The following is a 14,030-nucleotide window of genomic DNA, read 5'->3' as shown; positions in this document are numbered from 1 at the left end:
TCCATAAAGTAACATTTGACCCCTGGGGCTGAGGCATTATCTCTCCCCTTCATGGTTTTTCTAAAACATGGGGTGGCCTTTGCTTCTGCTTTGTGGGGGTTCAGACAACATCTGATCCTGCTGACACAGAGGTATTCCAGTGCAACCATTTCTGCTTTGGCCCTGATGATCAAGAGAGAGGGTAACAGGTGTTATATATTCAGTGGTCTGTGTTTGCCTGAGCTTGAGTCTGGACTATGGATTCTGAGCTCCTGTGTTCTGATTCGATACATGATGTCCAATCACAGAACATTTCAGGATTTGGACCTCTGCCATTGGCCCTTGAAATCTGAGTCGTGATTCGCAGCTTGGAAGTTTAGACAGCCAATCAGGTTGGGAGTGGGAGTGGCCCAGGTTTTCAGGAATGTATATAAGCAGATACTTTGCCCCTGTTTCCCAGTTATGTAGTTCAATAAAGGTTCTTTCTGTTATCGCTGTGTCTTGCCTCGTGGGAATCCACCTATACTTCAACAGAGGACCCACAATTAACTTTCTTTGCAAAGACCCTAATAATAGAGAAAGGGGTTGTTGTTTTTTTGTTCTTCTTAAAATGTGCTTTCAAATGAGATGCCCCTATGCCAAAATGCTTTAAGGTGGTTGGGCTTACAAGCAAACAATCTGAGCTCCTGCTTATAAAAACATATTTTTCTATAGTCTTTCTGACTGGCCAGCTGGCCGTGGTGATAAGCATGAAAATAAGAGGCCGGCGCCAGATAAAATCTCGAAGCGGAGCTTCAGCTCTTCAGAGGATGGGGTGCTGTTACTTTGAGAGGTCCATGACCCTCACCTGGGCAGGCTTGGGAAGACTCTGCAAAAATAAATAACTGCACACACATTGGCTTGATCTGCAAAATTTATTCAGGTTTGCAGGATTTCACTTTGCTTGGCAGAGAATTGAGGTCACTGTAGTGCAGAATGTTATTTTCTCCTCTGGGTTGGAGATTTGGATATTCGGCCTGACGTCCCAGAAAATTTCTAAGCCAGGCCTGCAAACCTTGTGAGCCAACAAGCCAAATGCAGCTTTCCCTGCCTTGGAGAATGCGGCAGCTAGACTGGTGACTGGGAGTGGCCGCCGGGACCACATAACACTGGTCCTGAGAGATCTGCATTGGCTCCCAGTACGTTTCCGAGCACAATTCAAAGTGTTGGTGCTGACCTTTAAAGCCCTAAATGGCCTCGGCCCAGTATACCTGAAGGAGCGTCTCCACCTCCATCGTTCTGCTCGGACACTCAGGTCCAGCGCCGAGGGCCTTCTGGCAGTTCCCTCGCTGCGAGAAGCCAAGTTACAGGGAACCAGGCAGAGGGCCTTCTCGGTAGTGGCACCCGCCCTGTGGAACACCCTCCCTTCAGATGTGAAGGAAATAAGCAGCTATCTTCTTTTTAAAAGACATCTGAAGGCAGCCCTGTTTAATATTTAATGCTGTATTGTTTTTAACACTTGATTGGAAGCCGCCCAGAGTGGCTGGAGAAACTCAGCCAGATGGGCGGAGTATAAATAAATTATTATTATTATTATTATTATTATTATTATTATTATTATTATTGGAGGTGGTTATCATCATCATCGTTTTTTATCATTATTATTACATATACATCCCATGTTTCCTCCAAGGAGCTCAAGATGGTAATGTGGTTCTCTCCCCATTTTATCTTCACAACAGCCCGGTGAGGAAGGTTTGGCTGAGAGCCAGTGACTGGCCCCTGGTCACCTCAGTGAGCTGTGTGGCTGAATTGTGATTTGAACTCTGGATCTCCCAGGTCTGAGTCCAACACTCTAAGCACTACAACACACTGGTTCTCCTTCAGTTAGCAAGGAGTCTAGGGCAGCGAAAAGGAAAGCCCAAAGTGGACAGCTTACTACAGCAAAGAGTGAACTGAAGGCTTTCATTCTCTCAGGACCAGATCCTTCCTTTCAGGGTCTGTCCCCTTGCTGGAGGAATGGAAGGTCTTAAAGGGACTGGGCTCCAAGTTTGAGCCTTAGCATGTTTCTTCCATTCCTTTCAGTAGGACTGGCAGATTGACAGGGGGTGAATATCTCCAGAGTGGAAGGAGCTGGTTCCTCAGAAGAGGAGGAGGAGTTTGGATTTGATATCCCGCTTTATCACTACCCAAAGGAGTCTCAAAGCAGCTAACAATCTCCTTTCCCTTCCTCACCCACAACAAACACTCTGTGAGGTGAGTGGGGCTGAGAGACTTCAGAGAAGTGTGACTAGCCCAAGGTCACCCAGCAGCTGCATGTGGAGGAACGGGGAATCGAACCCGGTTCACCAGATTACGAGTCCACCGCTCTTAACCACTACACCACACTGGCTCTGGCTATGGACACCAGAGGTCTGGATTCATCACAGTCTTAGGCTCAGTTAAGAGCGGTAGTCACGTAATCTGGGGAACCGGGTTCGCGTCTCCGCTCCTCCACATGCAGCTGCTGGGTGACCTTGGGCCAGTCACACTTCTTTGAAGTCTCTCAGCCCCAGTCACCTCACAGAGTGTTTGTTGTGGGGGAGGAAGGGAAAGGAGATTGTTAGCCGCTTTGAGACTCCTGAAGGGGAGTGAAAGGCGGGATATCAAATCCAAACTCTTCTTCTTCTTCTTCTTCTTCTTCTTCTTCTTCTTCTTCTTCTTCTCAGTTCAGCAGGCTCAGATCCACTGAGCTCAGGCCCGGCCGTGATGCTGGGTCCAGGGTTGTTGGGTGCTGGTGGACTGGAGAATCAATTGGGCTGCTGGATCTAGCTAGATCTTGTTAGTGTTGGGAGTCCCTCTTCCATGTGACAGCTCTTGAGATATTTGAAGATGGCTATCATGTCTCCTCTTTTCCAGGCTAAACATGCCCAGCTTCTTCAACCGCTCCTCATAAGGCTTGGGTGAGGAATCTGTGGTCCTTTGAAGGTTACTGGACTACAGTTCCCACCATCTCTTTCCACTGACCATACCAGATGGGGCTGATGGGAATTAGAGTCCAACAACATCTGGAGGGCTGAAAGCTGTCTACTTTGAGGGATTTGAGAACCTTATTTGTAAGAAAGCAAGGCTTTGGCCATCCACAGTTTTGCATATAAGAGTGATTCAGCTTGTTTCCTTTAACCTAAGTGCTCCTTGCATTCTACTAATATTAAGTTAATTCAAAAGCAAATTCCATTTTGACCATGTTCACATTTTTCTCATGCTTGCCTTATATTAACATTAAAGCACTCAAGACTGAGTAACATGAATATTTATGAGAATGCAAATCTTTAAAGTCAACTACTTGAATATTCATGTTCACCAAAAGCAAATTTGAGATCACACAATAGATGACAGAATCTATGCCCCACCAAGTTATTGGACAGAAATGCCACCCACATAGCTTACAAAATTAACTTGTGAAGTATTTGCAACTAAATTATTTTCAATTAAACTCTTTACATTTTTCTTTCTGTATGCACGTGAAATTATTTCAAGGAAATGCAACATTTTTCAATTATTTTCTCCTCAGTCATGTCAGGCAGTGCTTTTTTTTCTTTAAAAAATGTTTAGGGTTACTTTCATTTCGACTCAAGAAAACCACCATTTTATAGTTCAAATCAGGGAAAATAAATACAGTAAATGGATAAAAGTACAAAGATTTAGGGGTATGCGTACCACTGCATTCCCCCCCCCCGGAAAAAAACCCACTGATGCCAGGCATACTAAAGATGTTAGATTGTGGAATTTAGTTCTAAGGATTGAGACCTGTTATTAGGCCAACCTAGGTAGCCATAGAACAGCAATTTCTCCAAGGGAACCATGTTTGTCACAGTTGCTGGCGAGACAACATTGCTCATTCTGAGCTGCAATGTGACTGAGATTCCCATTTAAGCTGTGGCTCAGTGGTAGGGCACATGCTTTGTCCCAGGTTGATTCCCCACATCTCCAAGTACAGAGTCGTGTCTGACTCTTCGTGACCCCATGAACCAAAGCACGCCAGGCACTTCTGTCTTCCACTGCCTCCCGCAGTTTGGTCAAACTCATGTTTGTAGCTTCGAGAACACCGTCCAACCATCTCACCCTCTGTCGTCCCCTTCTCCTTGTGCCTTCAATCTTTCCCAACATCAGGGTCTTTTCCAGGGAGTCTTCTCTTCTCCTGAGGTGGCCAAAGTACTGGAGCCTCAGCTTCAGGATCTGTCCTTCCAGTGAGCACTCAGGGCTGATTTCCTTCAGAATGGATAGGTTTGATCTTCTTGCAGTCCATGGGACTCTCAAGAGTCTCCTCCAGCACCAAGCAGAATTATTAGGAAGGTGCAAAAGAGAATTTCTCTTAAGATCTAGCTGCAGGTCAATCAGTCATTTTATTTGTATGCTGCCTTTCCAAAGTTCAAACCAAGCTCTATAGGGTTGGCGTATTTCAAAAAGTCAAAACCCAGACACAAAAGTTGTTGGCGGGGAATAACACTTACGATGTGAGCTGCAATACATCTGGGTTTTCCTGGACATTTCTACCTATTTTAGGAAGTTCCGCCCGGACACCATTTATGACGGACGAATCCCGGCAATGCCCCGGAAATTATGGGCGTATGGCAACCCTACATAACTACAAACATTAAAAAAGTAAAGTTAAAGGGACCCCTGACCATTAGGTCCAGTCATGGCCAACTCTGGGGTTGCGGTGCTCATCTCGCTTTATTGGCCGAGGGAGCCGGCGTACAGCTTCCGGGTCATGTGGCCAGCATGACTAAGCCGCTTCTGGCGAACCAGAGCAGTGCACGGAAACGCTGTTTACCTTCCCACCAGAGCGGTACCTATTTATCTACTTGCACTTTGACGTGCTTTTGAACTGCTAGGTGGGCAGGAGCAGGGACCGAGCAACGGGAGCTCACCCCGTCACGGGGATTCGAACCGCCGACCTTCTGATCAGCAAGTCCTAGGCTCTGTGGTTTAACCCACAGCGCCACCCGCGTCCCAACTACAAACATCACATAACATAAATACTTAATAAAGGACCCATAGGTGGCATCCTAAGTGTGGTCATGGAATAGCGCCTGTAGCAAAGGTTCCCTGCTCATCTAAGAGCATGCAGTGCAGTTGGGTGAGACAAAGGGGAAAACAGGCCCAGCAGATGTGGAAACTAGGAGCGCTGAGAGGAAAGTAGTGAGGTTTTTTAAAGGCTTCACAAAGTGGCCAAGATGCTTCACCTGTTCTTTGCCACCAGCGTGTTCCTAAAGGTTTTGAAAGTGTGCAACAGAAAGTAAGTTCAGGTGTTTGAGTACTATAGGGCAGATTTTTTAATATATATATTTCCTCATTTTCTGTGATTGGAGTTCCTGAGTGATGAATTACTTTTGCTCAGCGAGGAGAGCACTCTCAGATTGCCTCATAACATCACATCAATATTCTGTGGCAGTAGCTTAATTAAATCCTCATTAAGCAGTACCATATTTCTTGCAAGTTCTGCAGCTCGGGCTGAAATTAATTGTGAGCTGTTATACAGAGACACCAGCTGCTAGAAAAAGGGAGTTCCTCGCACCCACCCAGTTGAATCCTACAGGAATGTTTTCGATTAGAGTTGAGCAGAGGGTAAGCAAAGGTCCACTGGGCAGTTTCAGGTGAGCTGCCTAGTTTTGACTCCCTGTATTTTTGCTGAACCAGACAGACCTGAATGTCTCTTTCTAGCACATCTGTGTTCTTAAGCAAATAATGCCTTTTGGGGAGCACTTAGCACAAATTAATTACATTTTTGTTATAGCAGCTGAGAAATCCTAACCATGTCCCCTTGCTTTGTAAATCTAAAATATACCAGCAGACCACAAGGATTCTATTATCGTCATCATCATCACTGGCCATGCAAGAAATAAAACCAGCCCACCCCCAATTTACATGGTTTGCAAATATCAGGTTTTTAAAAGTCTCTTCTGCCTGGCCCACAACAAAGTGTTCTGCCAGTGTTCATAACAAAGCAATTATAACTAATAGAAGTGCCAACGTATTTCAGAATTACTGGTTTAATCTAACTGTCTCATTAAGTCTCTGGCTCAAGGCTGCTTCACACACAACATCCTTTCTATATTAGTAGAGTGGGAAAACACTGTGACTATTATGATGGTGGTATGACAATTAGTGCATGGTGTCTAAAGGCTTGGTGCCATGCTAAACCCTTCTGGAGATGAGCTGATGCTTGAGCTAAGCCATAGTTTGAGAGCCAGTGTGGTGTAGTGGTTAAGAGTGGTAGATTCATAATCTGGGGAACCAGGTTCGCATCTCCACTCCTCCACATGCAGCTGCTGGGCAACCTTGGGCTAGTCACACTTCTGAAGTCTCTCAGCCCCACTCACCTCACAGAGTGTTTGTTGTGGGGGAGGAAGGGAAAGGAGAATGTTAGCTGCTTTGAGAGTCCTTCAGGTAGTGATAAAGCGCGATATCAAATCCAAACTCTTCTTCTTCTTCTTCTTCTTAGTGTGCCACATGAACCCGGGCTCATGATTTAGCTCTCTCCAGAGTCCCGACTCATCACAAGCTGTAATCAAGGTGTGTCTTGTGGTTTGTCCAGGACAGCTAAGCCATCAGCCCAGGTTCAGACAACACACATAGTCAAACTGCAATTTAGCTCATGTTATAGCTGCAGATCAGCCAGGCAGGAGCAAAGTGGGTGCAATGTCCTTTGCTGGGGACTGTACACTTGTGCATTCATTCATCCTAAACTATGGTTTGGCTTAGTGTGACATACAAATAAGGATGGAAAAGAAATTTCAGGGCTGGATCTACAGTGATCTTTAAAAATGCTGTAAAAAAGTAATATAGCTCTCAATGCAATTTCCCATTGGTAATGGGTTGCTGCTCTACAGCACCCTTTATCTAGCTAAGCAATGTGTACATAAATGCATATAAATATATAGAGTAGTAAAAGAAAAGCATACAAAAATGTATTATTTTATGGGAAATTGCTTTGCAAAAATGTGTATACTTAGCAAAATTAGGTACAAAAAACATGTTAGAAGGCAAGTAGCTTTGCACTTTTTATGCAAAGTAGACTGAGGTGCAATATGATTACATCCATACAGTGTTCCCTACTTAAGTAGCTTATTTACATTTCTCATTATCTGTACCTATAACCATAATAATAATAGGCTATAAAGGAGACAAACTAAAATTAGAACGAAATCGGTAACAGTTTTTTTAAAAAAACCAACAGATATATGTGTCATTTGGGTGATACATAACTCTGGTGAAAAAGAAAGATGTTTCGAATCATTAAATTATGACCTGGTTATATATTGGGCCCCAGTGAAACTACTGGAAAATCTAGTCTTTCTTCAATCAAATAAACAGGAAGATGAAAAATAATAGCAAGAATAAGATAAAAGAGAAATAAGAAGTGATGAGAAATAAGAAGGATGGGGTTGGGGTTGAACAAGGAACAAGATTCGCAGGACACAGCAGTTGCTGTTTTCCTTTAATCAAAGCACTCTAAAAGCTTATCCCAACATCCCTGCAGTGTTGTTTGGAATAATAAATATTTCGTGAAGAGAATTCTGTGGCAAGTGGTTTAATACCACAGCATGCATGTTACTTCATTTCTTTTACAGATTTATAATCTACTTTATGCCCTGAAGCCATCTAAGCAGTGCAAAAAAACCCAAACCTAACTAACTAACTAACACAATTTCTACAAGAATATACAATTAATATTCCATATAATGACTCGATCATACTTAAGGGAAAGACTTCTTGAACAAAAATGTCTGTTAAAATATTGAATATTAAATATTGAAAGTTCAGTCCTTCTGGCTAGCTTTCAGCTGAAGTGTAGCTTATAAATAAACCCAGATGCCCAGTATCCTGATTATGGAACTGCATGTTTCAGGGCATCCTTTGCATTCGTGCCACATTGGGCATTACCATTTTTGCTAGAACCACAAGTCATTTCCTGGCATCAGCTTGTAAATCCAACATTGGTATGCTGTGATGTTTCTTGGGCTTTTCCAACATTACGATTTGACCCTCCTTGCAAACCCCACTGAATGAAAACTGGAACATTAGAAATGGCTGTTAAATTGTATTCTCTGAAAGTAGAGTTTACCCTGTCCCACTTCTCTGTAAAAGAAGCCTTGCCCAATCCTTTGAGCATTACATTGTGTGTTATGCATGCTGATCTTAAAATCTGCACACCACAGACCAGATTTGTATTTGTCAAGCTCATCCACCAAGTCCTCCGAGGTGCTGCTTTTATGAAAAAACCAATCCCCTTGTTTCTCTAAGCAATGATGAGCTATTCATTATCAGAAACTGGCAAGTGTAAAATTAGTCATTTCAGAACAAAACAGGTAAAAGGTAGGGGAAGCCAACCTTAATGGAAAATATTTAGCACTAGAGAGCATCTGAAGCAAAAAAGAAAATTACAGCTAACTCCATTCTTCCATGGTTATTGATATGGGCATCATTAGTTTTTAACAGCAGCATCAAACAGATGATCAGTTGTGTTACATTTTCCAAACGTTGATAGACTAATTTTTGGTGATGGTCCTAGAAAGACTGGCTCAGTTCACACATAGTAGCTAAAACATGGCCATGACTTGAATTGGCACACTCCCTCCTTTCTTGCACAATCTTGATTTCTTTCCTCACTTTCTGATTTGGGCAAACCATGGTTTACCATTGCATCCAATTAAAGCCTTTGTGGCCACGGTTCCTTTACACAAATACAGCCTATGGGCATTCAGCAGACATGCCTCCAACATGTGAACATGATGTGGGTGGCGGTGGCTTAGGATGTAACAGTTAAGGCAGGGCAAGTGCATGCAACCCTGCTCTCTCTCCGTGAGATGTTAAAAGACTGAGTAGGGGAGCTGTTTCACATGCTACAAATCCAGTTTTGCAAACAAGGACACATCTGGCAGAGATCCTAAGCTAACCCCGGCTCTCTGACATGTGTTACATTCACTCATCAAGTGTTTAGTGGTACATGAAAATATCTGAAGGGTACACCTTTAAAAAGGGGGGGGGGAATGTGAAGCATCCTCAAGGTTGTAATTATATGCATAGTTTGCTAAACCTCATTGATTTGAATAGGATTTAAGCACCCTGACTGTGCAATGGGTTGCAGCCCAGTTCTTTGACGAACTGAGGCCCGAGTTTCTCTGTGCATCATATGTGATTTGGATCAAAAAAAGAAAAGATGTCGCAATTGGTTGCTGAGCTTTTGATGCAAGATTTGTGGAAGATGGGGATTTCAGTGTTTGTTTTAAAAGATTAATCATGCAAGGCTTCCTAAGTCTCAGGCTGCCCATAAATGAAGCTCTTGAACGCTGCGAAGAAACACTCATGCTCAAACGTGCTGTGCCCTGTGCTCTCTTCCCCATTAGCGTCTATTCTTTGGAGCATCTAATTGTTGGAAGTCTAGAGAGATACTATAAACACGTAAGAGTCCTGCCAAAGGCCTTTCTTTCCCATTGATCTGTCTCCAAAAGTGTCCATTCAGATGCTTCCTGGAAGCTGAAAAGCACAGTCTACCTTTTGCCATTTAATTTTGTTGGGTCACCTAACAGAATTTCTATCTGTTAACTTTCTTCATTATTCTTCATTGTTATAATTTGACAGATTTCTATAATTCTTTTCATTAGGCTGAAAGGCTGACTGGGGCAGATGGGAGTTGTAGTCCATAATACTGAGAGGGCACCAGCTTGGGGAAGGCTGATTCCCCAATTGGAAGGTGCTTCCGCTACTCTTTTTCTGCATATTTCCCAGTGCTTTAATATCCCTGATCTCCTCTATAAACACCCACTCAACTACTCTTCCTGGTCGATCTGTAAAACCAGCATCACAATAGCTCAAATTGGAAGAGTAGACTTTGCAAGAGGACAGTGGTTCATTTTAAATTTCTTTGTGTTATCCTGACTTTTAGGGCTGATTCATTCAGTCCACTATTCCTGTTTTAGCAGCTACAAAATAGACTCACAGCTGTTCCTAAGTGTCTAGAGAGACAACAGCTGTAGCACAGAGCTTCTTTTCCAGCTACTCTCCCCTGTGTACTAGTAAACCTGCTATAAGGGTTTATGGATGGCTGCAAGTTCGTCATCATCATCATAATTTATTACGGTCAAAGACCAGCTCGAAAAGCACAACTGGGACAGCTTTCACAAGGGCTAAAAAGGGCTGCAAGTTCTCTTCCCCCACCTCACCCCCCCACCTCAAAGCAAAGCCCCCTTGTGACCAAAGTAAGGGGAGGTCTCATGTCTTAAGATTGAGATAGCAGTGGAAGGTTTTGTAGTGTTCTGATCGCAACCGTCCAATGGACTGATTATTTAAGAACCTGATATCAGGCACTAACATGGGTATCATAACTCTTTTCAGGCAGTAGGTGAGACCTTGAAGAAAAAGTGGCTCTGGCTTCAGAAATGTGAGCTGACCTTTGCCTTGGTGGGTTTTTTCCTCCTGTGCAAGAAGTAAAAGGCACTGCATGTTTTGTTTTGTTTTTACTTTCTTTCTCCAATGCATCCTTCCTAGCTGACAGAACTTGCTTCATCCCAACATTCAGCACGAAAGGACTAACTTTGCCAAAGTCGCATGACATTTACCGCTAGCCCCACATATCATGTAAGAGGATGCTGTCACAGATTGATTGACTGAATCACAAATGGAATCGTGCATACTTGGCCAGAGACCTTTTGTTATGCTTAGCAACTAGAATGTGCTTCTCATCAGATTAAAAACACCATTATAAGGCATTTTCTTTCCGGTTCTTTGGATATCAGTGGAGTGTAAAGGAACCAGCATGCTTATTAAATTGCCCGATATTTGGTATGAGCATGTCCTGTAGGGTAACCACACAAACACTGAATGAATATGCTGAAATTTTTGCTTTGGTCGTAGATGTTTCCAGAAATCACATCTCTATGGGTGCATTTTTCAGATATGAGAAATAACATGTCTTATTTTGCTCTCCGTGGATTGAAAGAGTTCTGCATAGTAACCTGATAGGTAGATGCCAACAATGAAGTTTTAGATACAACATGCCCCAACATCATTTTTTTTAAGCCCTCAAATAAGCTTGGTTCCCCTTCCCCAGTAATAAATAACTGTTTCCCTTGGAGAGAAAAAAGCCAATTGAAAAGATGAAATACTGGAAAATAAAAGTCTAAACTCTGCTCATCTGAAATCTGGTTATGCAGGTTTTATGTATAATTATGTATAGTTATTATAGCACAGTACAAATACAGTACAGTGGTACCTCAGGTTACATACGCTTCAGGTTACATACGCTTCAGCTTACAGACTCCGCTAACCCAGAAAGAGTGCCTTGGGTTAAGAACTTTGCTTCAGGATGAGAACAGAAATTGTGCTCCAGCGGTGTGGCGGCAGCAGGAGGCCCCATTAGCTAAAGTGGTGCTTCAGGTTAAGAACAGTTTCAGGTTAAGTACGGACCTCTGGAACAAATTAAGTACTTAACCCGAGGTACCACTGTACAAATACAGTATATGAATCCACATATTACCCTCCCCACACACAAAGGAGAGTTGTTTTTCCACCATGCTTTCCCAATACAGTGGTACCTCCATTTATGAACTTAATTCATTCCGGAAGTCCGTTCTTACACCGAAAGCATTCTTAAACCAAGGCACGCTTTCCCTAATGAGGCCTCCCGCCGCCAGTGCCCTTCCACATTCAGCTTCCGTTCATTTTCCGGGCCAAAGTTCGCTAGCCAGAACACCTACTTCCGGTTTTGCTGAGTTCATTTCCTGAATCGTTCATTAACAGGACTGTTCATAGACCGAGGTACCACTGTACATTGTCCAATCCAGGTGTCCAGCCTTTGATTATGAACATCACTACCGGCTTCCATCTGCATTCTTCCCCCCCAGGTTCCTTGCATGGGGGTGGGGGACCAAGGCAGTTGTAATATCCCCACATATTTAACCCCATGAGGCCCTTCCCACCCATTCTATCCTTTCACCAGCTGAGCCACAAAGAGACACAAAGCTGTGCAGTCATCTTGATGTCCAGTTTTGATGTATCATTAACTTTTCCACGCCTCTAGAATGAGCAGTGTGTCTGGTGTTCTGCCTTTCCACATCTACACGGTTTAGGGCTGTTTTGACATGTTCCGTTACCGCACCGATCTTAACCCTGAAGCCATTTAAAAACAACTGTGTTTAAAATACAGTGGTACCTCTAGTTACAAACTTAATTCGTTCCGGAGGTCTGTTCTTAACCTGAAACTGTTCTTAAGTAGAGGCGTGCTTTCGCTAATGGGGCCTCTTGCTGCCGTTGTGCCACCAGCACACGATTTCCGTTCTCATCCTGGGACAGTTCTCAACTCGAGGTAACTCTTCCAGGTTAGTGGAGTTTGTAGCCTGAAGCGTTTGTAAGCTGAGGCATTTGTAACTTGAGGTACCACTGTGTTCTCTTTTTTTCCTGGTAATGTGAAAGGCAAACATAGAAGGTGCTTTAAAATGTGGGAGGGGGTCAGGCAGCCCATCTGAGCAGAAGAGGGGAGAGGTCAAAGTGCAAGTCAATCAAAATTTGACTGCATGCATCAGGCAAGCTGCAAAACAAGAGTTCACACCAAGGAACCCATTTTTATTCAATCTGTTTAATTTACCGTCACCTAAGTTCACACTGGCGAGATCCAATGCAACTTTGAAACCTTGGATGATAGCCCAGAATGCCTTGAGCTGGAAGAGATATACCTTAATGCAAAGGATGACTCAGCCATGGTAGGAGGTGCTTGAAGAAGCCATTTTGTCCATCACACAGTTTCCTCAGAGGACCAGGCTGATGTGGAGCTAGTCTTGGCACTGATGTGCCTCTATGAAAAGTGTATTTTTTTCAGGAGAATACCAAATAATATCATCAAAGTATTCGGGGATGGGGGGGTTGGTTAATATATGCTAAACTGGCAGGTTCTCGGTGCTATAGATACACATTTTAAGGTACACACAAAAAAGGTTGGTGGTTTTTTCCCAGAATGCTATATCAGAACTGACTCAAAACTGACAATACTGCTTTTTAAAGAGATGCTTCATTGCTCAGATGCTTCCCTGTGAATGTGTATGAATGGCATTATGTCAACCCTGCCATGTTTATGTCACTGAGTTTACCATATTCTTCTTGAGCTTTTAACGAGAAATTACACATCCTTTGAAAGAAGTGCTTTGTTTGATTTTCAGTTGACATTCATGGTGTGAATGGATTCAGTCTCCACTTGCATTGGGGTGTTAAAACCATATAACTTTTTTCTTCTAAGGCGGCTTGTGTTGCTATGTGACTTGCTCTTGTACTGAAAGGAGAACTCGTTCAATTTTCTAGGGAGATTTTCCTCAGAGAAATAGGATTTTATTTCAAAGAGGTTTCTTGAAATTCTGTTTGTATACCACTAGTTTTTGTATCAACTGTTAACTACAACTTAACGCTTCTTTTTAAGAATTCAAAGTTCAGAAGCAACAGGCAGCTTCTGCCTCCGTGTGAATGTTCAGCTCCCTGTGCCATTCACTTGATAATTACAGTAATTGCATGATAGCCTGCCTGTTTGAAGCTTTTGTCACATGGTGACTTCCCGTGAGATTAATGTTTTGTCTTTTAAGAACAGCAGCTATCAGTGGGGTAAAGTAGATACCTGATGAGATTTTATGAGCATGTAACTGCATTGTTACAGACTGTTTGCATTCACCCCAAAACTACCAACAATGAATGAGGTCGGCTTGATGTCGTTTGCAAATGAAAGCTAGAAAAACTGTTTATGCCACTTGCTTTAACATCTCTTATAATTAATACCACACATGATGCTCAATTCTATGGCTTCAACTTCAATAATGCAAGGCCCAGTCATTCAGTTGGTAATAATACAGTTTTTTAGACTGTTCAAAGAGCTTAATGTGAACTTTACAAGAACCTGTAAGGTTGAATAATACAATAAGTTGCTTCAAATTGTTTCTAATGTGGTAACTGGCCCTGGGACCTTAGGGTGAAGGGCAGATAATAAATAAATTCATGATCAATTAATAATAATGTTATTTCCATATTACAGTTATCAAGTAAGTTCATGG

General features: G+C 42.8%; 1 protein-coding gene across 7 annotated transcripts in view; it reads left to right on the top strand.

Moving 5' to 3' along the window:
• The window catches only part of PEX5L (peroxisomal biogenesis factor 5 like), a 173,027-nt gene that overhangs the window by 100,629 nt on the left and 58,368 nt on the right, over positions 1-14,030 (top strand). The window contains exon 1 of one of the 7 annotated variants that reach the window (XM_083504173.1): positions 10,345-10,404. The exons of 5 other annotated variants lie outside the window; for them this stretch is intronic. The gene's annotated coding sequence lies outside the window, so the exon portion shown is untranslated. Of the gene's footprint in view, positions 1-10,344; positions 10,405-14,030 lie in introns of those variants that run through there. One more of the 7 variants, XM_083504178.1, reaches the window with a different exon arrangement.

The sequence above is a fragment of the Podarcis liolepis genome (assembly GCF_965112155.1).
Source record: "Podarcis liolepis genome assembly, chromosome: 5".
Lineage (NCBI taxonomy): Eukaryota > Metazoa > Chordata > Lepidosauria > Squamata > Lacertidae > Podarcis > Podarcis liolepis.
Note: the sequence above shows the minus strand (reverse complement) of the source record. Positions and strands in the feature narration are given on the sequence as shown.